The sequence below is a fragment of the Nycticebus coucang genome, chromosome 6, assembly GCF_027406575.1.
Source record: "Nycticebus coucang isolate mNycCou1 chromosome 6, mNycCou1.pri, whole genome shotgun sequence".
In the NCBI taxonomy this organism is placed as follows: Eukaryota; Metazoa; Chordata; class Mammalia; order Primates; family Lorisidae; genus Nycticebus; species Nycticebus coucang.
In genome coordinates, this window is record NC_069785.1 from 40,588,343 (window position 1) to 40,614,507 (window position 26,165).

The 26,165-nt window shown below is 41.5% G+C and overlaps 1 pseudogene; it reads left to right on the forward strand.

Moving 5' to 3' along the window:
• The first annotated feature begins 997 nt into the window (after positions 1–997).
• On the forward strand, positions 998–14,220 carry LOC128588665 (protein phosphatase 1A-like; annotated as a pseudogene).
• The last annotated feature ends 11,945 nt before the right edge of the window (positions 14,221–26,165 follow it).

The window sequence follows — 26,165 nt, forward strand, 5'->3', positions numbered from 1 at the left end:
GTGTGACTCTTTTGTAGCCTCACCCTAATCCCACTGTCAGATCTTGTCTTGAGTAAGACAGACATTTCTGTTTGTTCTCTTACCTTCTGCTTGCAGCAGGGCTGTGCCCTGGCCAGCCCGCCAGAGAGGAGAGCCCAGCCAAGAGGAGCAGATCTGCCTATACAAACACCAGGGGTGAGGGAGCAATACAACACTGCAAGTTTTGTGATTGTTTGTTAGGCATGAATAGCAAACTTGATATGCTAAACTATGTCGTTAAGAGTCAGGAGAGAGATTACTCATGGGAGATCAGGAATGACTTGACATGCTTGTTTCTTGATCTGGGTGCTAATTACTCAACTGTGTTCAGTTTGTGAAAATTGACTGACTTGTATGTTTATAATCTGTATGCTTTTCCCTATTTTTATTTTATTCGAATAAAAAAATTTAAAGGATAAGAAACCTGGCCCCTACCAAATTTTCAAAGACAACTTAGCTGGGATAAGACACTCTAAAGAAAGGTTACAAGTACCAGGGACTGAAATAAAAATCCAGAATAAATCAAATATGAACCATATTCCGAAAATCTGTAGAAATATTTATTTCAGACTTTAAAAATTTTATTTATTTTTGACTTTACCCACCATTATGTATGAGAAAAATACTTAGAATTATTTTTAAATCTGTTAGGTTAGACAAAACCACAATGTAAAAATATTCTCTGAATCAGCATTTTTTTTTTAGACCAAGTCTCACTCTTGACACTTTGGGTAGAGTACTGTGGCATCATCAAGGTTCACAGCAACCTCAAACTCCTGGGCTCAAGGGATCCTCTTTGTCTTAGCCTCCCAAGTAGTTGGGATTACAGGTGCCTGCCATAATGCCTGGCTAATTTTTCTTTTCTTTTCTTTTTGTTTTTAGTAGAGTTAGGGGTCTCATTCTTGCTGAGGCTGGTCTGGAACTCCTGAGCTCAGGCAACCTACCTGCCTCCTCCTCCCAGGGTGACAGGATGACAGGCATGACCCACGTGCACCTGGCCTCTGAACCAGTATTTCATCTGGCTGGGTTTTTGCTAAATTCTTTACATTTGGCTTTACTTTGCCCTCATTTCAATACAAGGAATTATTATTATGGTCATACTCTTTCAATCATGTGTTTATTGTTAATGACAGAAGGCTTGGCTGTTCTATGCCTGGAGATTAGATGTAATTATCATTCAGCATCAGTTCAGGAGCAATTTATTTTCTATCCAACTACCTTCACCTCAATGGAATGAAGCTCAGCATCTCATTACAAATGCAATTTCCTTGCATTTTTTTTTCTTTTTATAGCTGTTTAGAATTAACTCTGAAGTAGGTGGGAAAATCCTATCATCAACTAAATGTCAAAAATCAAAATTTATACCAAATTTCTGTTTTGAGATTGGGAAAAATAACGTCTAAATAATAGCATCTAGTTTCTTTTTAAAAAGATATACAAACATTTATATATGTTCTCTCTGTAAAAAATAAATTTCTATCTAGTACCAGATTTTCTCACGCTCACCTAGCCCTAACGATAGTGCCTCACTATTTTTTTTTTTTTTGAGACAGAATCTCATTCTGTCGCCTTGGGTAGAGTGCCCAGGGTGTCATCATAGTTCACACCAAACTCAAACTCCTGGGCTCAACCAATCCTCTTGCCTCAGCCTCTCAAGTAGCTGGGACTACAAGTGTGTTCAACAACACCATGCCTGGCTAGACTTTCTATTTTTAGTAGGGATGGGGTCTCATTCTTGCTTGGGCTGGTCTCAAACTCCTAAGCGCAGTTGATCCACCCATCTAGGCCTCCTAGAGTGCTGGGATTACAGGAGTGAGCTACTGTACCGGGCCTCATGCCTCACTTTCCATAGCAGATGAGGGCCAGGCATGGTGCCAAGAACTTTAACGACAGAAACTCATTTAATCTTTATAAACTCCCTATGGGGAGGTACTGCATTACCTCTTTTTTACAAATGAGAACCCTGAATCACGAGCAGTGGCATAATCATAATTCACTGCAACATTGAACTCCTGGGCTCAAGTGATCCTTTTGCCTCAGCCTCCCCAAGTGCTGGGATTACAGGTGTGCACCATCATGTAAGTTTGGAGTGGAGTAGTTTTCCAATCAGACCTTGAGCTCACCATTTTAAAGGAGCTCTGGGAAATCCTTTTTTAAAGGGAATATTTACGTTTTCAACAGAGCTACCTTTCCTTAATTTTTATAGCTACAAAAAAATCTAATTTTTTTTTTTTTTTGAGACAGAATCTCATTTTGTTGCCCTCAGTAGAGTACCGAGGTGTCACAGCTTGCGGTAACCTCCAACTCTTGGGCTTAAGCGATTCTCCTGCCTCAGCCTCCAGAGTAACTGGGACTACAGGTGCCTGCCACAATGCCTGGCTTTTGTTGTTGTTGTTGTTGTTGTTGTTATTGTTGAAGTTGTCATTGCTGTTTTAGCCGGCTGGGGCTGGCTTAAAACCTGCTACCCTCGGTATATGGGGCTGGCACCCTACCCACTGATCCACAGGCACAGCCCCCCCCAAATCTAAATTTTTATGTATATCAAGTTGCCTGTTGTGGGACAGGGCATTCCTAGAGTATGTGTTTGTAACAGATGAGAGCATTTTGAAACTAATGACTTAATTATCTTTTAAAGTAAGTACTATAAATGTATGTCATTTTATTTTCTTTAATTTTTTTATTTTATTAATTTTATTTTTTATTAAATAATAAACACACAGATCATGTATATATTAATGCGTTAATGGGGTACAATGTGCTGATTTCATATAGAACTTGGAATGCTTACATCGCACTAGTTAATATATCCCTCACCTCATTTACTTAATTATTGTGTTAAGACATTTATACTCTATACTTAATAGATACGACATGTAACCTTGCAATATGCATCATAGGCGTGGTCCCACCATACAGTCCTGTTTTTACTACAGTAAGTCGATATGGTGTTTTTTACCAATAATTTCTTAAGCCCATGCCTCTTTAGTTATAGGTGAAGGCTCTTTAGAATAGGAATCAGCTCATCCTCTTTTTTTAAAGCTTTATACCCAGAACAGATGGTAACCAGTAGTGCTCAGAGCAGGTGTTTATTAGTTAATTAATGGACTGAAGTAAATGTCTTACAGCTTAACAGAGATTATGGAGAGAAAAGGAATAAATGAAAATGGTGTTGTGTGCAATTGACTAGTGATCTGTATGTAAGTTACTGAAATATTTTCATTGACAGGCAAACAAACAATAGTATTTCTGGTAATAAAAATTCTTTACTTGTTTTTCCCCTTCCGTACTCCCTGGTGGTAGGAGTCTTTCTTCCTCTCCTCCTGTCCTCGCCTACCAGAGTGAGTGAAAGAATTATAAAGTTTAGTAGATCATCCAACAGACAAGCTTTTATGACTTTCATTTTCTGTCTTTAGAATCTGGTTCCCTCCTTCTGGGAACCTCACAGAACTCGTATCATCTATGCATCTCCCTTCTTTTTTCTGCTGCCAGAAGGTCGAGTTGTGAAGATTTCAGAGAGACGGGTTTTGTCCTGGGCCAGGTCAGGCCAGGGAGGGGTCGGAGGAGGGAAGGAGCCGGCTGCGTCTGGGCCCGACTCTGAGCGCCTTGCAACTCGGATCATCCGGGCGTTGGAGCAGCAGGCAGGGAGCGGGTCGGGGAGGAGGAAGAGCCAAAGATTCACTGCCCTCACGTCCCACCTGCCTGGCATCCCCCTCTTGATCCCCACATGGGACCTACAGTGGCCAAAGGACTCCAAGCTACTGGCCAGGGCGGGCGCTGACCGCTGCTCTCTAGCGCCCACCGCCGGAGGAACTTTGCACCCTCAGATTTTGGTATCCTTAGGGAAGATCTGGAGCCAACCCTCTGTGGATACTGAGGGATGACCGCGTCCTCTGTGACTGCTTTCTTTCCCAAACCTTTCCATACGAGCTATTAAAGTCGGAATCATTTTATTGTTGACCGAAGTGTGAATCCAGGAAGAAAAGTGTCTCCTATAACGGAGAGTGGGGCGCGCACAGTTACACAAAGGAGGGGTCTCCTTGCAGGCCCAAGAACTGTCTGGGTGACTTGGGAACATTCGCTGTGGGAGCGGGCCGCGACTTCTAGAAGAGTCTGGAGGCTAGACGCTCAACTGAATGTACTCACAGCACATTTGCTTTGAATTACTAATGCCAGACTAAGGTGTGTTCAAACGGAGGATGCGTATACAGCTGGGATCGTTTGCCAAGCGGACCTGAAACGTGGTCACGCTTTGCTGTGTACCATCAGCCTGCTGGTCCTCAGGTTGCCAATACTGCTGTGAGCATTTGTTAGATCTCGTTATCAGTAAGCAGAAGTGTAAGGTCTGCAGGAGTGCCTTCTGTGGAAAATGTAAAGAATGGAATCAGAACAGGTTTTCTGGAGATCGATGAACACAGAGTTACGTCAGAGAAGAAACGGGCTGCAGAGAGGAGCGGGCCAATAGCTGTGAGTGTCTTAATTTCTCCCCAACACGTGTATTCCATTAACTGCGGAGACGCCAGAGGTTTGCTTTGTAAGAACAGGAAAGTCCACTTCTTCATTCAAGATCAGAAACCAAAGAATCTGCTGGAAAAAGAACAAATTCAGAATACAGGTGGCTTTGTGATGATTCAGTGTGTGATCGGCTCTCTGGCTGTGTCAAGAGCTGGTGGAGATTTTCATTCCCAAAGTGTCCACAAGAAAGACCTTACGGAGCGGCTTGTCCCAGCAGATCCTGAAGCCTGTGATATTGAAAGATGTGAAGAAGACGAGGAGTTCATTATCCGTGCCTGTGGTGGCATTTGGGATGCTCCGGGAAACAAACAGCTCTGTGATCTTGTAACATCCAGACTCAAGTCACTGATGACCTTGAGAAAGTTTGCAAAGAACGGGTCAACGTCTGTTTGTGCAAGGGAAATCCAGACTAGATGCGTGTGATTTTGATTTTTTCCCAAATGCACCCAAAGTTTTGCCAGAAGCAGCAGAGCTGGACAAGTACCTGGAATGCAGAGTACAAGAAATCGTAAGGCAGCAGGGGAGGGCGTCTGGACTCAGTCCATGTGATACCTCCTTCCTGAGCCAGACCATCCCCAGCCTCCCACCAGGGGGCGAATGAGTGAGCGGAATGCTACCGAAGTCCTCACAAAAAGGAGACACTGACTCCACATCAACTGAGGATATGTTGGTAAAACTGCTCATCTAGCCACGGAGTTCCCCATCCTCAACTTTAAGGAAAGGGATAGGACATAGGTGGGAGCGATTATACCACAGAACTTCAGCAGTGCAACAGATAACTCTGAACCGATTTTTTTGTTTGTTTTTTTGTAAATTTGTTTTATGTAAACACAACTTTAAACCAAACTCCAGCAGTTTTTGCTGTATGATTTTGTTTTTTTGGTAAAGTATGGTTATCTTTGTATAAAATGCTCATTTAATTATGTACTGTTTTAAATAACTGTCAAAGTTACAAGAAAGGTTTGGCTTGTTGTGTGATGCCCTTTCACGTCATGTCATGTTTGGACTTGGGGTCAGGACAGGGGGAGCAGCAGCCATATCAGTGAGATGTTCAAACATGCAACATGATTATGGAGAATAATTTCAAAATCTTACACAGCTGAACATCCAAGGAGTTACTGAAAATTATCTTAATGTTCTTGATAAGGGAATTGGCTTTGTTGATGAATCTGGTCCCTTAATTTAACTCTCAGGGTGTTCTCTTCTGTTCTCTTCCTTGCCATGGGTATTGCAGGTAACATAGTAAATTCATAAATATATCAATGTTGGGACTAAAATGCCTTGATTCTTTGCACCTCTTTTACAAGTCCTTACATTTAATTACTAGTCGATAGGCAGCACCTTCCTACATATAGTAGGAGACTGCTACATTTTTGCTATCATGATTGGCTAGCTCTGCTGCTGTGCCTAGTAAGATATTCTGAATTCTATTGTATCGATAAAGCACGATTTAACAAACAAAAGAATAACAGCCATAGTGTTTGCATGTGACCTTTGCACATCCTCCCACATACTTCAAATCATCTCTAGATTATTTACTGTACCTACTGCAATGTAAACACTTTGTAAATAGGTGTTATATTGCATTGTTTTTTATACATATTTTTATTGTTGTATTTTTATCATTTTTTTCTAGAATATTTTTCATATGTACTTGGTCAAATACATGGATATGGAGGCCAACAGTATATAGATTATTTCTACATTTGGAAATGGTATACTCAAATGAACACATTTTCATTTGTGTTCATTGACTCACTAACGTCAGTTGTGAGTTGACTCACTAACGTCAACTTACTGATGGCCTATCTGTTCCTATTAATTGTACCTATAATATGTAAGCAAACTTTGTAGTAAAGAATGCTCACCTTTGCTGGCCTGGTGCTGAAGCCACATTTCTTTCTTTTTTTTTGTAGAGACAGAGTCTCACTTTATGACCCTCGGTAGAGTGCCGTGGCCTCACACAGCTCACAGCAACCTCCAACTCCTGGGCTTAAGGTGATTCTCTTGCCTCAGCCTCCCGAGTAGCTGGGACTACAGGCACCCACCACAATGCCCGGCTATTTTTTGGTTGCAATTTGGCCGGGGCCGGGTTTGAACCCGCCACCCTCGGTATATGGGGCTGGCGCCTTACCGACTGAGCCACAGGCGCCCCCCCCCCCCCAAGCCACATTTCTTGTAAGCAGTGCAGGTCTGGCATCGCAAGGATTTGACTGAGCCTGTTTTCCTGTTTTAGTTAAGATGCTGCTGTGATCCAGTTAGGAGTCCTCAAACTTTTTAAACAGGGGGCCAGTTCACTGTCCCTGACTGTTGGTGGGCCGGACTATAGTTAAAAAAAAAAACAACTATGAACAAATTCTTATGCACACTGCACATATCTTATTTTGGAATAAAAAAACAAAAGGGAACAAATACAATCACACCGCCTCATGTGGCCCGCGGGCCGTGGTTTGAGGACCCCTGCGTGGTTCCCAATTGTTAGTGCACAGACTCATTGCAGTTAGGATCATCTGGGGGAGAATTCTGAATCTGTATTTCTTAGTTTCCAGCCCTCGGGCTTCTGTTTCAGTAGAACTGGGAGTAGGGCCTGGAAATCTGTTTTTTAAAAAGCTCCTGGTGGTGGGGCGGTGCCTGTTGCTCAGTGAATAGGGCGCCGGCCCCATATGCCAAGGGTGGCGGGTTCAAACCCAGCCCCGGCCAAACTGCAACAAAAAAATAGCCGGGCGTTGGGGCGGGCGCCTGTAGTCCCAGCTGCTCGGGAGGCTGAGGCAAGAGAATCGCGTAAGCCCAAGAGTTAGAGGTTGCTGTGAGCCGTGTGACCCCACGGCACTCTACCGAGGGCGGTACAGTAAGAATCTGTCTCTACCAAAAAAAAAAAAACAAACAAAAAAAGCTCCTGGTGAGATTCTGCATAAACCAAGTTCAAAAATAATTGCTGCAGAGATGACACGATTGACAGGTTAGTGCTACTGTATTAAAGTTTTTAGTGACTTCAGTTTTGGGAAGCCCCCACTCAAATGATTTACGGCTGAATCAGGGGAGAACAAGGGTAGCTTGCTGGGCAGGGTTAATAGCTTTCATAAAGTCAATCGGACACAACTAGTTTGTTTTCCATTTGGGAGACTATGTTCTGTATGATATATTGTTGTAAAGTGAGATTTGGGAGATTAAGATAAATCCTTTTTACGTATTTAGTACAGTGTCATGCAAGCAACATCAACTTACTGATGGCCTACCTGTTCCTATTAATTGTACTGCAATTTGTAATATTAAGTGATATTAGAAAAAGAAATCAATCATATTGGTTGCCATCCTTATATATCCCTCTTTCCACTCTTCCAAACTCCTTTTTTATATTTTATAATGATAATTTATAATCTAATTTTATTCTTCTGCTAGTATTCCATTGGAAATTTTCTTAGATTGTTATAGAGTTTTTTTTTCCTTTTGACACCTGCATGCTTTTGCAAACTCTGAAGGTATTTGAGTTTACACCACATTGGTGGATTTTAATACTTGGCACAAATCAATGTCCTAGAGTTCCGTGGAAGGCCACACTCACACTTTCATATTTTAGGTATAGTTTATTGACACCACCGATGCCTTGGTATACTTGAACGGCTTGAACGTTGTCCTTTGCAAGCGCTCAATTGTTCCTCCATGCTTCTAACTCTCAGTGCAACACACAAGACAGACCAGCAGATGGTGCTGTGGCTCAACGTTTTTCTCACATTTAGCAGCGCAGGAGAAAACAGTACAACTTTCATTCCTTTCCTACTAGGGCTAATAAACGGTTCAAATCTGCAAGATAAATACAATCTTTAAAAAATTACTTTAGCTAAGTATGAAAGATGATGATGGACCGAGTATGAACACTGCTCTAAAGTGGTCAGATCTGAACTTCATACTGAACTTGAACTTGGAGGAGGTAGTGGGTTCAGTAATGTTTACTGACAACTTTTCGGCTGTTAAGAAAGGTTTTAGCATAGAAAGCCTGGAGGCCAATCTTTGGCTTTTTGCTGCCCTAAGAGCAGCAAGCAGCACAGGGAAATGATTACAATTTAACTGAAGTTCTAAAAAAATGCATACATTTTATGCTGTCGTTGGTTTAATCATAAAAATATTAAGCAAAAGTTACTATCTACAATATTAGCATAAGGACAACATCTGTAGTCATAGGATTCCGCCTAAGCCCTTTATGTTGGCTCACTCTCCCAGGCATTAGGAGATAATGCTAACAGACTGCTTGGTTTTCCTCTGTGTATTTATAACCTCTTCGGAGTTTGTAGTTAGAATGTGGCCTGCTGGAATGGATTTTCTTTTCCTCTTTGTATGTAAATAACATATATCCATGATCCTGTAAATTTTCCAGAAGCTGTTTTAAGAAATGGGGGCATTGTTATCCTAGAGGTGAGGGCCTCTGCACCATTCCTAAAAGTGTCAAAGCCAATTGACTCAGTAGTTTTGAGTATGGCTGTAAGACATCCAAGGTCACAGTAACCAACTGGGGCAAGATCAGTCAAGTTAGAAAAGAGAGACCCAATTGTATTTCAGGCACTAAGAGGAATGCCCTCTGACACACGCAAAGTGTGGCATTGGTAATCTGGAAAAATAGAATTTGCATGGCTCAGTGTCTCTCACTGCTTAACGGAGAAGGCACTTAATGATGAATCCTCGGCAGCAGAGCCGTTTGTGTCTATAGAGAGTATCTACCTTTCTAAGAATGAAGTGTGAACCGATAGTTTCTGACTCAGAGTTTTATTGATGTGAATCCTCATACTACTACCTGTGTCTCCTAAGTTTCTTATTTTTATTTTTTTTTAACCATTTGCAGACAACAATCATGAAGAAATGGAAAGATGACTTTGCTTGTTGATGAGTCAGGAAAAGGTGTAAACTCAGGGAGTGATTCTCCCCCCGTCCCTCCCCTCCCCCCCAATCTGCAACATTTTAGAAGGGCTGTGGAAAACAGGGTTTTCATCATCCTTGCATGCTTTTTATTGGGTCTCCCTTGTAGCCACTGCATTCCAGATGTGTACTTGAGATTTATAGTTGTTTACTTGGGAAGCAAATTCTCACATGAAACGGGAAAAGGATTTTTTCATATAAAGAATAAATATTTGTGTTCTAGATGGAGGAGCAAATGCCTTCCTGAGCCCAGTTTCTGCTGCTGGCTGGCTGAATGTCTGGAACATAATAATAGCTCGTATTCATTGACCAAGGGTAAGGCTGTGCGCTAAGTACAGAATAAGCATCAGTTCTTTTAATTCTTACAAAACTTCGTGAAGTAGGCACTGTTCTCTGCAATTTTAAAAATGAGGAACAGGCTCACAAGGATGAAGTATGTTTCTTGATGTCCCCTGGCTAGTGAATGACAGAGCCATAATTTGAAATGAGTTCTAAGAACATGTTTTAAAGTGCTATGCTCTCCTATTCAGCCTATAGCTTATCAGAGACAACCTAGTTTCAATTTGATTCTATTTTTTCCCAAATAGCATTATGCACTTGTGATTCTGTAATTGAGAAGTAGGCTTCAATCTCTGTCCAAATACACCCCTAAGCTTCTCTTCAGTAGGCTGCAGACACATGGGGACTAAGAATCACAGGGTCAGTGTTGTTTTCAGCAAGGTGTGTGTGTGTGTGTGTGTGTGTGTGTGTGTGTGTTTAAATCTCTCCTCGGAACATGAGGCTACCTTTCCTCCATTGGTCTCAGCTTGGAACTATGTCAAAAATTCTAGGAAACAAGAAAAGGCCCATTCAATATCCTGTTACAGTAGGATACGCCACTCATCTTAGAGCTTGGTGAAATGAAAGTCCTGTAGTTAGGAGGAAAGACTCATCTTGGAGGGCATTCACGGACCTGTCAATTGTTATTTGAGCATGTTCTCCGGGGTCTCATCCACTCAAAATATTTTCCTTATTTCTTGCAACACATATGCTATTCTTGCAAAGGAAAATTCTCCCATGTTACCGTCATGTATTCCAAGACGGTAATATTTTTTCATATCATTTATTCACGTTAACTTTTTCCTTTTTTTTGAAACAGCATCTCACTCTCTTGCCCTGGGTAGAGTGCTATGGCATCATAGCTCACAGAAACCTCAAATTCTTTGGTTTAAGTGATTCTCTTTTCTCAGCCTCCTGAGTATCTGAGACTACAGGTGCCTGGTACCAGGCTCAACTAGTTTTTCTATTTTTTATTAGAGACAAGGTCTTGTTCTTGCTCAGGCTAGTTTCAAACTCCTGAGCTCAACAATCCATCTGCCTCAGCCTCCCAAAGTGCTATTATTACAGGCATGATCCACCACATCTGACTTTATACACGCTAACTTAAAACAAAATATAAATAGACTTGATTTTAGGAGTTTTACGTGGGCACAATTTTAAAGGTTGAGAACCTAGTTCCACTTTCTTCCATTGGCGGGTGATTGTTTTTTCTTCTGTGAAAGTGTCTGTTTTGGGAAGGCCAGTGTGGCACTTTGCTGTAGAGATTTAGATAGAAGGGATATGTTTGTTGACAGGTGAGTTAGGGAAGGTATTGTGAAAGGTGAATTTGTTTCACACCTTGAAAGAAGTGCAGAATTTAGACTGATAAGGAGTCAGGGCAGGGTGTGCCATGGGGAGACAAAGGTAGGATGAGTTCAGATTAAAGTGTCAGAATTAAGCCTGCTGGGTACAGAATAAGGGACTGACTGGAGTAGAAGGTAACTTGCTTGCATAGGGCTGGAGTATGCACACAGTTTAAACAGATGAGGGACGTGAAATTAATACAATTGGGTTGGCAGGATACCAATACCAGTATCTAATTACTGTGGACATACCTTTGCAAACCATTTATTCCAAGCTTGACATTGTATAGATGAGACAACAGAGATTGAGGGTGGTGAAGCAACTTTCCCAGGGCCTGGGGGGCCATTGGGTCATTCATTGTTTGCTCCTTGTATAACCCTGTCTCTGTGCTTGGTCTGAGCATGAACGTAAAAGTGCTGTAGTTGAGGAAATAAAGAAGCTCTACCATGGACTCAGATTAGAGACACTCCTGGATGTATTGACTGGGGAAGAAAATAAGAAATCAGAAGGAGAAACTATGATTATACAGAAAGTTTGAAGTACATACTGTGACCTTGGCTATGGGAGGGGGACAAAGGACATAAGATCCATTGAAGGAGTTGCAGGGCTCAGACAAGAGGTAGGTGACCTCTCCCAGACAGTGAGCAGACAGCGCCCTGCAGAGGGCTGAGGAAAGAACCTGCACATTCCCAATTGTTGCAGGAAGATGCCATCACTTATTAACAGGTTATGAGTTTTAAATAAACTGTCCTAAGAGTTTTTAAGCCGTTTCCCTTCCTCATTTCTTTTTATTTCTATCAATTCTTTGAGCTCTTTCCCACCAGTGAATTCTCTGATGTTCATGTAAATAGAGTAGATGATTAAACAGGCTGCTGATGGTGCAAATATGTCCACTGACCCAAGATAATAGGTGATGGGCTGTAAGTGTCTTTAAAAAATTCCCCTGGCCTACTGAGCCAGCACCAGTACCTTTTGTTGTTTTAATTTGCTCCTAACTCCTGCGGGTGATATTACGTACTACACCTTTTCTTTTTTTTTTCACCCACATTTTAACCCAAACTTAGACTAGCCATTGGGTAGATTAGGAAATTCTGATGAATGGTAATAAATACTAAAGTTAGCATTGATTTACATTTTCAAAGTTTTATGTACTACTTCATTATAGTGATCAATTTTCTTTCTTTTTTTTTGAGACAAGGTTTCATTTTGCTGCCCTCAGCAGAGTGCTTTGGCGTCATAGCTCACAGTAACCTCAAACTCTTGGGCTCAAGCGATTTTCTTGCCTCAGCCTCGGGAGTAGCTGGAATTGCAGGCACCCACCATGATACTGGGCTATTTTTAGAGTGGCATCTGGCTCTTGCTTAGGCTGGTCTGGAACTGCTGAGCTCAAGCAATCCACCTGCCTTGGCCTCCCAGAGTGCTAGGACGTATGAGCCACCATGCACGGTCTTGAATAATTTTTTTAATTAAAAACCTCTAGAAAATGCATGTAGATTCCAATGTAGATCCTATAGGTGTGTAAAAGACCAATTATTATTATTATTTTTTTTATTAAATCATAGCTGTGTACATTAATGTGATCATGGGGCACCATACCTTGGTTTCATAGACTGTTTGACACATTTTCATCGCACTGGTTAACATAGCCTTCCTGGCATTTTCTTAGTTATTGTGCTAAGACATTTACATTCCACATTTACTAAGTTTCTCATATACCCTTGTAAGATGCACCGCAGGTGTAATCCCACCAATCTCCCTCCCTCTGCCCCCCTCCCCCCCTCCCTCTCCCCCTTCCTCATATTCTTAGGTTATAACTGGGCTATAGCTTTCATGTGAAAGCCATAAATTAGTATCATGGTAGGGCTGAGTACATTGGATACTTTTTCTTCCATTCTTGAGATACTTTACTAAGAAGAATATGTTCCAGCTCCATCCATGTAAACATGAAAGAGGTAAAGTCTCCATCTTTCTTTAAGGCTGCATAATATTCCATGGTGTACATATACCACAATTTATTAATCCATTTGTGGATCGATGGGCACTTGGGCTTTTTCCATGACTTAGCAATTATGAATAGGGCTGCTATAAACATTCTGGTACAAATATCTTTGTTATGATGTGATTTTTGGTTAAAAGACCAATTATTAAGTGCAAATCTACACCAAAATAAAAAAAAAAGAAGTAATTGTCTTAACGACCGAAGTTTTTAGGTTTATTTTAGAAATGGCTTCTAGGGTGGGATGTGTATTGAAAAGATCCATCTATTCTTTGAAACACTGTGATGACTCATGATCTGAAGACATTTTTAAATTCCTTAAGGTTAGGAAAGAGCTATTCACCATCCCCTTGTTTGTTCTGGCAACTTTCCATTCTTCTCTTTCATGTGTAATTGTATGTGTGTTTTATCCTTCCCTTCTTATCCAATGCTCCAACCACTGAGCCAGCATCCTCCCTTTTGTTGTTCTAATCTACCCCTTTCCCTGTGTACCTCTCTATCCTTCCTGTCATTTTTCAGGACACAAAGGGTCACAGCGTTTTGCTTATATCTGCTGTGTTCAGTAGGATTCTATTTTAAGCCTTAACTCTTAAATGGCGTTACTGTCTGTGCATTGGAGTTCATGTTGGGATGGGGGCCAGTGTCTCACTATTGTCTCCCACGTCTAGACAACATTTGTGCTGGGGGCATCTGGCAAGGTCAGGTCTGGATACTGCCTGTCTTAAGTCATAACAGCGTGTCTTGAGTTTTTTTAAGGTGCACTGCAGATAATTTCCAATAATTAACAATATTAATGCCAAAATGTGTGAATAATAATTCTTGAAAAATAAAATCAGAGAGGACTGCAAGTTATCCCTGTAATCGGTAATCCTTACTTCTTGGCATTCCAGTGTTTTCTGGAGTAGAAGAGAAGGCTGAGAAGTTGTGTCATTGACTCAAAAAAGGACGTGACCCACAGTCGATCTGGGTACCTACTAGGCAGTGTAGTTATGTTTGTGTTTATTTATTAGTTTCTCCAGGTGGAAGGTGGGAACTGCATCATGGAGTTATTGGAAAAAAAACTCCAGATTTTATTTGATAATAAATCAAGCAACTGTGAGCTCCACGGCCCTTCTCTCTCATGAATATCGAAGTCACTCTGAATGACATTAAATTGAAAGGAAACTTCTATGATAGTGTAGTTAAGTTAGCTTGCATGGACCGCCACATGATTGGTAATTACATGTGCGGCTCTAACTCCATCCTTCACCCCTTGCTACGCAGTGCGGCTATGTCAGCCCTGGCCGCTAGTGGGCAGCACGCCCCGCTCGGGTCTCTGCCCCCGGGTCTCTCCGTGAATCGGCTCGGAGTCCTCCCGCCTCCGTCCCACTTCACCTACTCCCTGCCCGGACTCTGCCTCAAGAAAGTCTGGTCTGTCTTCCTACGGTGTGGCTCCACGCCAGAAATAATGGAAATGGCGGAAAATTTTCTTGTGGTTAGAGGTGAAGCAAAGCAAGCTTGTCCCTCTCTCCCCTCCAGACACCCTCCTCCCCGGCTGCGCGCTCGCTGGGTGTGGGGAGGATGAGGTTGTGGCCGGCAGCTCTGAGGGATGCTTGCTGGCTTCTGCAGCCTAATGTGGTGCTCTGAAAGGGCAAGCAGACAGGCTTTCTGTGCGCCGGGGAAGGATGCGAGGGCACCAAGAAACGGCTCTTCAGAGAGAGCTTCTGGATACCCAAGAAGGACCCCCCAAACTTCACCATGTTGCCCTGCTGGACCCCCAGCACACACAGGGGCGCAGTGGAATGAGTATTTTCATGCCCTTGGGGCCAAATTGGCCCTGTTAAAACTGTGCCCCTGTGTGTTTGGGTTAGCCTGCTAGAGAATTTCCAGGACTCTTGAAATGCTTGTGGGTAACCTGGAATTTCTTTAGAGACCTGGCTGCTGAGATCACTAACCACCATCGGGGACTCATGCCTTCTGTGAGCGACAAAGACGTTAGTGTAAAAGTGGGTCACAGGAAATCCTTGGAAATTCTTCAGCCATCAGTTCCCTATATGGGATAAATATACCAACCGTAAATGCTCTAGGGTATGGCAGAGAAGGCGTATGCAGCTGTCCCTCGTCTCTGGCCCACTCCAAAAGCCAACTCGTTGATGTTTGTTGGTACAGACCCACACTACTGACCCACTGATGAGATCCACCGCCACCTTCTTAGCTCTCTTTGACACAAAAGAAAAGGCCTTATGAGTTCATCAGGATTCTCCAGGCACAAAACAATGGCTGAACAGTTGTTGTTCTAAATAGAGTTAATTGACCTTTCCTAGCAGACACTAGACTTACATTTCAAGCAAGGCCATTCTCAGGAACTGACACTTGTGTTCTTTGGGGGATGGATCAGAGGGGTCACTCCTATATCCTTGAGTATACGAAAACAGTTTTGGGGGGCCTAGTGAGGCGACTCATGCCTGTAATCCTAGCACTCTAGGAGGCCAAGGAAGGTGGATTGCTTGAGCTCAGAAGTTCAAGACCAGCCTGAGCAAGTGAGATCCATGTCTCTACTGAAAGTAGAAAAACTAGCTGGATGTTGTGGTGGGTGCCTGTAACGGTCCCAGCTGCTTGGGAGGCTGAGGGAAGAGGATTTCTTGAGCCCAAGAATCTGAGGTTGCTGTGAGCTATGATGATGTCACAGCACTGTACCCAGGGGCAGATGCAGTAAGACTCCGTCTCAAAAACTGAACACTTCTGGAGGCTACCACCTTTGTTTAACTTGAGGAGTATCAGCAGGTTTCTTCCTCTTATAGCACATTATTCTGTCATTTTTTAATTCATTTAACAGATATTTCATAAACATATACCCGATCCTTTATTAAGTAGTAGAGAACTATAGTGAGCAAGATAGTCCCAGGCCCCTGCCTTTCTCAAGTGTAAAATCATTGTGAAGTGGGGCCAGGGAGTCTCTCTGAGGGCCCGGGCACTGGAGCCTGCAAAATGTCTCTGCTTTTGTCCAGCCCTCCTCCAGCCCTTAGGACTTCAGCAGCAGGCCATAGACTGATGACATATTGTCTCCATTGCTCTTTAATTCTTTTCTGAAGATGAGAACCTTCAAAGAATAAAGTGTGAGATGACTCAGGCTTGAGAACCAAAGTGTCAAGGTTTGAATCCTCTTCCACCACTTTGTTAGATGACCTTGGGAAATATTCTTAAGTCTCCCCATGCTTGTGATTCCTTACCTTTAGAATGATGATGATGATATTATCTACCTTACAGGAATGTTGTGGGGATATAATGAGTTAATCAAGGAGTTCATAGACTAGGGTCTAGCCCTCAATGAAGATTCAATAAAGATAGCTATTGTTGTTAAATACAGCAAAGTCCTGGGGCTGGAAAGGACTTTGAAAATTCAGTCTGCAATTCAGTATGTACTTTATTAATGAAGCCAGGAAGAGGATGATAGAGAGAAATGGAGCAGCTCACTTTTTTTCAGATTTTTGCAGTGAACTGTCTACATGAGGGCACTTGCAGGTTGCTCAAGAGGTCTGAATGCAATTATAGATGGAGAAGAGGTGTTGGGTGTCGTTGACCTACTAGGGTCCTGAGGAGACCCCAACTTCAGAAGGATGAGTGGGAGGTCTCAATCACCAGATAATAAGCAAGGTTCTTAGAGCTCCTCTCAACTATTCCTTGAGATATTCATTTTTCTTTCATGGTGTTTGCCCATAATTGACAAATGGCAGAAATTATTCTGGATTTGGCATAAAGCCATGGCATAAATTAGCTATTACATAGAGTTCGTAAATGTTACTTTTTACATTCAGAGAACCTTCTGGGAATGACTCTTGAGGACAGTCCCACTCTTAGTTTTCCATATCATTTCTGATGCCTGAAATTCTTTGAATCTATTTCTAACCAACATGGCAACAATATGAGCCTGAGGCTAATGGAAGAGAACTAGACTGCAGGTTAGGAGCCCTGGGGTCATGTTCTGGCTGTTTGTGTGAAGTCACTTGATATCTCTGGGTCTCACTTTCCACCACATATGTCAAATGTAGTATCAGATTAGATATCTGATAATGGTGTTGGCATCTGTAATATTCTACCATTTGCATAACATGCCCCAGTATCCAGGGTGCTTATTCATTTATTGATTCATTCACTTATTTCTGCTTACTTAATATTTATTTATTTTTTTTGCTTACTTAATATTTAATAGTTCTTTTCTTCATAATAAGTGCTATGTAAGCTATGAAAATGTTAATTCTACATAAAAAATAAACAAAAAGCTACGTAAGTATTTATGCATCTACCATCCAGGTTTAATCAATATTAATATTTCACTATATTTGATCCATATCTTTTCTTCAAAAAGAAATGAAATATTGTAGATAAAGTAACCCATTTCCTCTCTCCACAGCAATGACCACTATCTTTATTATTATTCTTGTGTAGATTTTTATACCTAGGCTTAGATATGTCTTACATATATAGCATTGGTTTGAATTTTTGAAACAAACATAAGTGGTATACTCTTAAGTTTTCTTGAGTATACTTCCCCAACTTTATATTTTTCAGATGCATCCACCTTACACCTATGGAATTATTCCTTCATTCATTTTAACAGTGGCTTAGTGTCCCATTACAGGACTATACCACAGTTTATCTATCCTCTGTTCAGGGCATTCAGACTCTTTCCAACATTTTGCTATCATAAATAACATTGGAAAACCAACTACGTAGAAGTCAGCTTGTGCACATGTGTGAGAATTTCTCTAGGGCAATTATCTGAAAGCAAAATTACTTGGTGGTAGGTTATATTTATTTTTACCTTTTCCAGATAATGTGAAATTGCTTTCCAGACTGCTTGTAGGTATTTATGCTGTCATCACTACTGTGTGACATCTTGTTTTCCCACATTCTTGCCAGCATGTGTTGTAAGACTTAAATTTTTTCCAGTTTGATGTGTATGAAATAATATTTTCTTGATTTTTTATATGTTTTATTGGGTACTTAGCTTTCTTTGTTGTAAATTTCTTGTTTATATCCTTTGCCTATTTTTTAAAAACACCAGTTACACTTTATCATTTCTAATCTTTCTTATAAGTTACTCACGGTAGAGGATGAGTTCTCCTTTGGCATACATTTGACTCCTTAATCTGTGGGGTTATTTGTCATTTAAGCAATATGTTGATTTGGTTCTTATATTTGTGACTTGGGATAGCAAATAGCCCATACTGTTATTGATTTGAAGAATAGAATTGTATATTCTAGATACTAATTCTTTTTTTTTTTTGAGACAGAGTCTCACTATGTTGTCCTTGGTAGAGTGCTGTGGTGTCACAGCTCACAGCAACCTCAAACTTTTAGGCTTAAGTGATGCTCTTGCCTCAGCCTCCCAAGTAGCTTGGGACTACAGGCACCCACCACAACACACGGCTATTTCTTTCTTTCTTTCTTTCTTTTTTTGGTTGTAGTTGTCATTGTTGTTTGGCAGGCCCGGGCTGGATTCAAACCCAGTAGCAGCTGGTGCTTCAGCTGCTGAGCTACAGGCGCTGAGCCTTCTCTTTTTGGTTTTAAGAATTAGAAATACTTTCTTTTAATTGTGGCTTGTATTTACCCCAATTTTGTAGGGAATATATTTCTACATATTCTACACCATTGCTTTGTTTTAATATCTAGGTTTTTAATCTGTGTAGGATTTATTTTTGCATACAGAGTTAAGTTTTTATTATTTATTTTTATTAAAAATTAATATGAGAGTATGAATTTTTAGGTTACATTGTTTTCACTTCCAAGGTAAAGTTCCAGTTGTAAAAGAGCCCCGCACCCAGAGGTCATATTATACACCTTATATATGTGTGTTATATGTGTATATATGTGTATATCAGGTGAGATCCTGCCTCATGCCCTCCCTCCTTCTACCAATTATCCTCCCCGTCCCCCCTCCTGCCTCCCTCTACCCCCATATTAGACTATATTTGTGTTTTGTTGTTCATATGAGCATGTAATTGTTTTTATATTGCTTTCATATTCGTATGGAGTACACTGGATATTTATTTTTCCATCTTGTGATGCTTTTCTAAGAAGGATATATTTCAGCTCCATTCAGGTAAATGTAAAAGCTGTAAAGTCTCCATCTTTTCTAATGGCTGAATAGTATTCCATGGTATACATATACCACAGTTTGTTGATCCATTAATGGGTTGATGGGCACTTACTTTGCTTCTATGACTTGGCAATTATGAATTGAATTGCAATGAACATTCTAGTGCAAATGTCTTCGTGGTAAAATGATTTTTGTTCTTTTGGGTAGATACATAGGGAGTCAATTTTAATTTTTATTCTGTAAGGATGGCTAATTGTGCCGGCATGGTTCATTAAATAGCTTTTCCTTTCTTTATTGATTGATATTGTTCCCACTGTCATTCATAAAGTTTCTGTATTGATGTAAGTCTATTCCACTGATGTGCTGGAGTAACTCTGTTTTAATTACTGTGGTGTTAGGGCCATTGTTGACAGCTCATATGAGAATTGTTTTTATTCTTTTCCTTCCATATTATCTTGACTATTCTTAACCCTTAATTCAATCATATGAATTGTATAGTTTGAAGAGTTCTGGAAACAAAATCAAGATAATGCTTAGAAGGTCACTGAATTTATAGATAGATTTGAGCAAAATTTTTATTGCAGTGATATGGAAACTTCCATATTATGTGTTCGACATATCTCTTCATTTATAATTTTCTGTCTCTAAATGTTTTGTAATATTTTCTGTAAAGTTTTATCTATCTTTTGTTGCATGTATTCCTGTTTGTCTTATAATTTTTGTTGCTGTTGTGCATAGGACCTTTTTCTAAAATTATCCTAATTTTTTAAAATTGCAATTTCCAATTTGCCATTGCTGGCATATAAAAATGTTTTTATGTGTGCATTATTCTTAACATGCAAGTTTGTTTTTCTATATTTATACTAATGCTAATGTTTTATCTGTACAATCTCTTGAATTTTCTATTTAGAAAATATTGTCATCTGCTTACAATAAAAAATTTGATTTTTTCTTTTCCATTTCTTATATTTCTTAGTTCTTTCCCTTGTTTTAGTATGCTTGCTGGGACCTCTAATATAGCATTGAGAAGTGGTGAATGAGGGGACACTAGTCTTGTTTCTGGCTCTGGATGGTTTCACTCTTAAGTGTGCCTTTCCTCGTAGGTTCTTGGTTGGGAGTCCCTTTAATAACTTCTGTGTTTGCCTCTCTTCTCCTGACCAGTTATTCATGGTAGAAGTTGAGTTTTGATTAGACATGTATGTGACTCTTTAAGTTGTGTGGTTACTTACCAGGTAAGCCATAGATAGATGTGGTGATTTTATTTTTGATTTGTGATACTAACTAGAGAGCCAGGATGAGACCCACACTGTGAATTTCCTTAGCACGAAGAGGACGCTTTTCTAGATGATGTAATTGTGGAGGAATGTAGGTCACAGGCCACGGTGCTGTTTTGTTCTGAAGATCTGAGTCTTCCTGTAAAGGAAAGGTGGAGTTGATTCTTCTGTGCAGTGCTTAGCCTGGTAGATGACTTGGCTTCCTAAGGCCCAACTGGACCTCCAGTCTTCAGTTATTCTGGGGAGAAAATTTTAGGGGAGTGCCAGAGAATGATAATTTTTATATGTTGAGTGATAGGGAAAAGGAATAAACTCTAATGAGAAATCCATTGTCTCTAGCACTAGGGTGTAGGAAAGAAAGCATCTTAGTTACAAGTAAACACATGGCCAAAAGGGTTTTCTTTTTTTAAATTCCTGAATTTGACTTCCTGGCAGAGAAATCTTGGACAGGGGCTAATGGTGCAGAATAGTAATTTTATGCACTGAAATCTTATAAAATTACCAAAGGTATAGTATTAAATTGAGTATGATATGGAGCTGGAAAACCTAGAAAAAGGGAGAGATTTACTATAAAAAATAATTACACCTATAATCCAATTTTCTGGGGTTAACTCCATGGGCCGTGTTTAAGGACTTTATAGTAAAGTGCACTGACAATACCAGATGAGAAATCAAACAGCAGATTCTCAAGAGCAGAGAGCAGTCTTGGAAGGAAGCTGAGTGAGTTCTTCCCTCATAGAACAGACAGCTAGAATGCTAGTGCTTTTATTATATTAAGTTCTGATAATATCAGCTTCTAACAGGGAGCTACTTGAGAGAGAAAGAGGAATAGTCTGCTTTACAAAAAGTCATCACCAGTCATCTGAAAAAGAAATGCCAATGGCTAATGATTTTGTGTCAGGCCCCACTTAATTCTCTGCAAAGAGGCTTTACCAGAGTAGGACATAGTCTAGGTTCAGTGGTGACACAGGGCCCTTAATAGCTAGACTTCCTCTTTTGCTAGGATGATTATATATGCTGGTTTGCCTGTGAATGGAGCTGGCTTATGCATTTCTATGGGAATATTAGTTAATCTTGTGCCCTTTTAGCTCCCCCCATGCCAAAGTCCTGCTTTGTACATGATGTGGTCATCCCATCCTGAACTCTCATGAGCTATTCTTGTAAATACGTTAAGAGCTGTCTGTTCACTTTTATGACTTCCCTGTTCAACTACAAACTCGTTGAAGGTAGGGACTATGGCTTTTTTGTCTTTGTGTGCCCAGGGTTTATCACTGTGCACATGGTAGGTGCTCAGTGTTTCAAGAATGAATGGATAAAATTCCTGAAAAGTGTCCTTCTCTGAGTCTTTGCATTAATCAAAGGACCTTTGGGAGGTGACATTTGTGTATCATTTGAGCACCTGAATGAAGTGTGTAGGACTGGATGATAAAACACATTTCCAAGGGCAGGAGCTTTGGAGCATGGTGAGTAAGTAGTTTAAAAAGCCAACGTGCAAAGAACAGAGGCAGACTGTGTACTTCACAGCTTTTGGCCAGGGCTGACTTTGAGCCCATCTTCACAATGCTGGGTAATAAATGCCACAGTAAAAATAATGAATCAGACAGACCCTTGAGATCTTAAAGAGAGAGCAGTAGTTCTTGAGGGGTCCCCGGCCCTCTGCTTTGTGTCATTTCCTCTACAGTGAGAACATCTGTTTGGAAGGTAACACTGTTTCTCTACTCTGTGCCATTCTTCACTTGGAGTCATAATCTGTACTTGGAAGTGGCCTTAGGTACTATCTAGTTCAGTGGTTCTCAACTTTCCTAATGCTGTGGCCCTTTAATATGCAACCCACAGCTTGAGAACCACTGGTCTAGTTCAAATCTCTCATTCTAACACTGAGAAAATGGTTTCAGGCAGGTTGAGCGATTGGCCAAGCCCACAGAGATAGTATGAGAAGCCAGGTCAGGTAAAGAACAACCTTCTCTAGGGTTCCTCTTATCCTCAAATATTATTTAAGAATCTAGTTGGCATATTCCTTCTTGAGCAAATTGATTTCTAATCCTTCCCTGTTCTCCAAGACCTACGTGGAATTAGGCTTTACTATCCGGCAAAGTCACACCTTGATCAGCAGGACTCAATTTGTACTAAGTGAGAACTCAGGGGCTCAGTGACAGAGGATGATACTGCAGGCCAATTTCTCAATAATTTTGAAAGGACCGAGTGGCTTTGGTCCCTGCTGACCTCCTGAGGAGAAGACTGCTTTTCCTGCACCACAATGCGAAGAAGAGTGAAGGGAGCCCTCGGAACAGTTCTGGGGTGTGTGGAAGGGAACGCCATTGCCCACAGGGGAGAGGGAGGGAGGATCGTGTGCCTGCGTTGCATAAACTAAATTGGGCAAACTTTTTCTTTTGTTTGTAACCCTTGCATAAGAACTGACTGGAACAGAGATGTCCTGTCTGAGAATTCTGCAGTTTGGCAGTTAATAAAGGGTCTTGAGACGTGGCATGAATGAAGGCAGATCATCTTGGCCGCCCATCCTGTCATGTGGATGGAGAATGTGCTGGGTGGAAGTGAACAGCTTTCAGGACACTGAGCTGGCTCGGACGGTGGTCTCCAGGGTGGGTTGGGAAGCTGACCTTTCCTCCCATCTCACTCAGAGTTGTCTATTTAATGACCTTAGGGAGCGAGAAAGGGCTTGAAAATGAAATTCACAGATGATTCTGAATGGAGAACTATGACAAACACCAGCAGAAGCAAAGGAATAACCTAAAGGAATTAGGAAAATGGGAAAGGCAGGGACAAAATGCGAATCATCATGGAAAAATGCAAATGGATATGTCTGGGGCAAAATAATCCACAAACCAGATTTTCATTGGGCAGGAAAATGGGGAAGTGCGTTCAGAACAGAAAAGTCTGCAGTAAAATGGCCACTTCGTTCTGACAGTTGGGGAGATCTATGTGGGTGGGTGAGGAGATGGGTGGTCCTCCCAGGAGGCTTACTCTTAGGTGTGAAGTGACTTCATTATCTGGCTTGCTTCATCATTCTCCCCACCTAATATTCGCATGGCCTCTTCTGATGTCCCTTGGGTTTGGCAGCAGCAAGGGGCACATCTGGCTGGCACTGTGAAATGACTGTAAACAGGTAACATTCCAACCACCAGGCATCTTCTCTGGAGTCCGCCTTTCAGACTGTATTTTTTGTTTTTAAACAAAATAAATTTGATTATCAAAGAACATCCAGACTTCTTTGGAAGTAAAGGAGAGCATAAAAAAGAATTTCTATTAGAAAACAAATGTGTCCCATTTATGTCACGCAGAGTAACAAATTTGGGATAATTTGGTTTTTGTTATTTTGGTTTGGGAAATTTCTTGCCAAAAATCCATTCTTTTAACCTCACTTGTAAAATCTTAACAATTACAAACTGATGATGACCAGAGATTCTCACATTTTCCAAAACAGCCAACATGTTTATAACTCTGGAAATTGCTCTGTTTTGAAAAGTCCTGCCCTAGACCCCACTGAAGAGCTCTGTATTGATGAGGCCCTTCAGCTTCAGGAATTCTGAAGAGAAACAGGTCCCTCCACGCCTGTCCTATTATAGTGGTGTCAGAGGCGCGTGTCACAGGCCTGCTTCCCTTGAAAGTTCATCTTGTTCAGGGCAGCGCATCAGTTTGAAAAGCTAAGCCAGAAATCAAGGTCTTATAACTGCTAACTGAAATCACTTCAGAAAGGATGACTATGGCAGTAAAGATTCCTGGGGACTTCTTTTATCCTTTAAGTGGTTTATCCAGAGGAATTATTCTAAAAATATAAGCTGCAATGGGATATTCAAGCCTGCAAAATTGAGGAACAGCTTCTCATTGGCCATGGGAAACGATTTAATATGGTTTTTTTTGTTTGTTTTTGTTTTCAGATCTCTTTCCTTTAATCACAGTAATTCTCTAGGTGGCAGCAGGAGGATCACCCTGTGCTGATGACTCAGGACCTGGCCTTACCCAGGTGGTAGGTGGGGTGTGGATGGGGCCCCGGGGGATGGGCGGGAGGTGCTGCCGGGGCAAGAAGGCGGCAGAGCTGCTGTGTGGTGTCTGTGCCTTACCTTCCTGTTGCTGGCCTGCCCTGGTTTGATGGTGAAAAGAGCTCCTAGGTCTAAGACCTGCTGACAAGGAGTCTGAGAACATGGCTGGCGCCACTGCTTGAAGACACTGATTCTAAGTTGTGTCCCAGGTAGGCCTGGCTCGTAACCCTGGTGTCAGAGAAAGGGAACTGAAGTCAGCTTTCTCAGCGTCCTTCCTCCCGTCCCCACTGTCTCGTGGTAACCCTGGAAAGCCCATCCTGGGCCGAGGATGGGCTGGCCCCACCTGGGATGGGCTCCCGAGGGCTGGCTCTGTCTGGATTGTGTTGAGTCTGGAAGAGGAAGAGAGGGCAAGTGAGAGTCAATATCTGGGATGCCACAATCTGCTGGTAATTTCAATTCAAGAGCCGAGATGCAAGAAGTAAGGCCTGAATCAGGGGGACAATGTAGTCAGTGTGGGAATGAGCTAAAGAGAACTGTGCTGAGTGGTGAGAGGAAGGCTGCAGCTCTGTCTGTGTTTGCTGGTGACTGCTGGCTTTGGGCTGCTTGTGGGCATGTCTCCTTTGGAAGCTCAGGGTCCAGGCAACCCCTTCCCCCCAGCTTTCTGACTGTGGAAAGCTGCGTTCTGCGTCTGTGGGTGTGGCTGGCCTGATGGAGTGCAGGCTTCCTGGGTCTGTCCAGGTTCTTCTGCACATGGCATGGTGGGAGACCTCTGTGTCCAGCTCCCTCATCTAGGACACAGGGATGACAGCAGCAGGTGTGGGAATAAAATGAGTTAATATGTGTCAAGTACTGGATCATAGAAAGTGCTGTATATGCATCCACTCTCATAATCATACACAGAAGCAGATCAGGCTCTCTAATAAAAATCAGGAGTTACGGTATTTATGACTGCTATACTGTGAAAAAATTTTCATGATTCCCTACACTGCTATTTATGGATTTTTTGGTAAGCTTTATGTCACTGGGCAAAAACGGTTAAAACAGAAATGACATTAGAACTTCTGTAGCCAGGAAAGCTATTTGATGGCATTGCCTTAAAAAAACTCATGGTCTTCCTTTTTGCTGGATAGGAGAAAACTTCTTCAGCTGCTATCCTCTAGCAGATTCATGTTAAAGTATCTCCTGATGACTCATGCTGTCAAAAAGTTAGAGCTGTGGGGTGGCACCTGTGGCTCAAAGGAGTAGGGCACTGGCCCCATACGCCAGAGGTGGTGGGTTCAAACCCAGCCCCAGCCAAAAACTGCAAAAAAAAAAAAAAAAAAAAGTTAAACCTGTGGTATGACACAGAAATTCCACTTCTAGCTGTATACCCAGAGAATTTAAAACATGCCTGCCCCTGCACTTGTCCATGAATGTTTATAGCCCCACTATTTATAACAGCTAAAAAGTGATAAATGGATAAAAAATGTGGTATATCTAGACAGTGGGAATGTTATTCATCCATCAAAAGGGATGCCACACTGTGGATGCACCTTTAAAACGATACTAGGTGAACAAAGTGGACACAGATGGCCACATGCTGTGTGATTTCAGTTAAGTGAAATATTCAGAACAGGCAAATCCCTAGAGGCAGGAAGTAGATTAGTGGTTTCCAGGAGGAGGGAGGGGGGCAGGAGGGGACATGGCTACTATTCCATAGCTGCTAAAATAGAGATTGA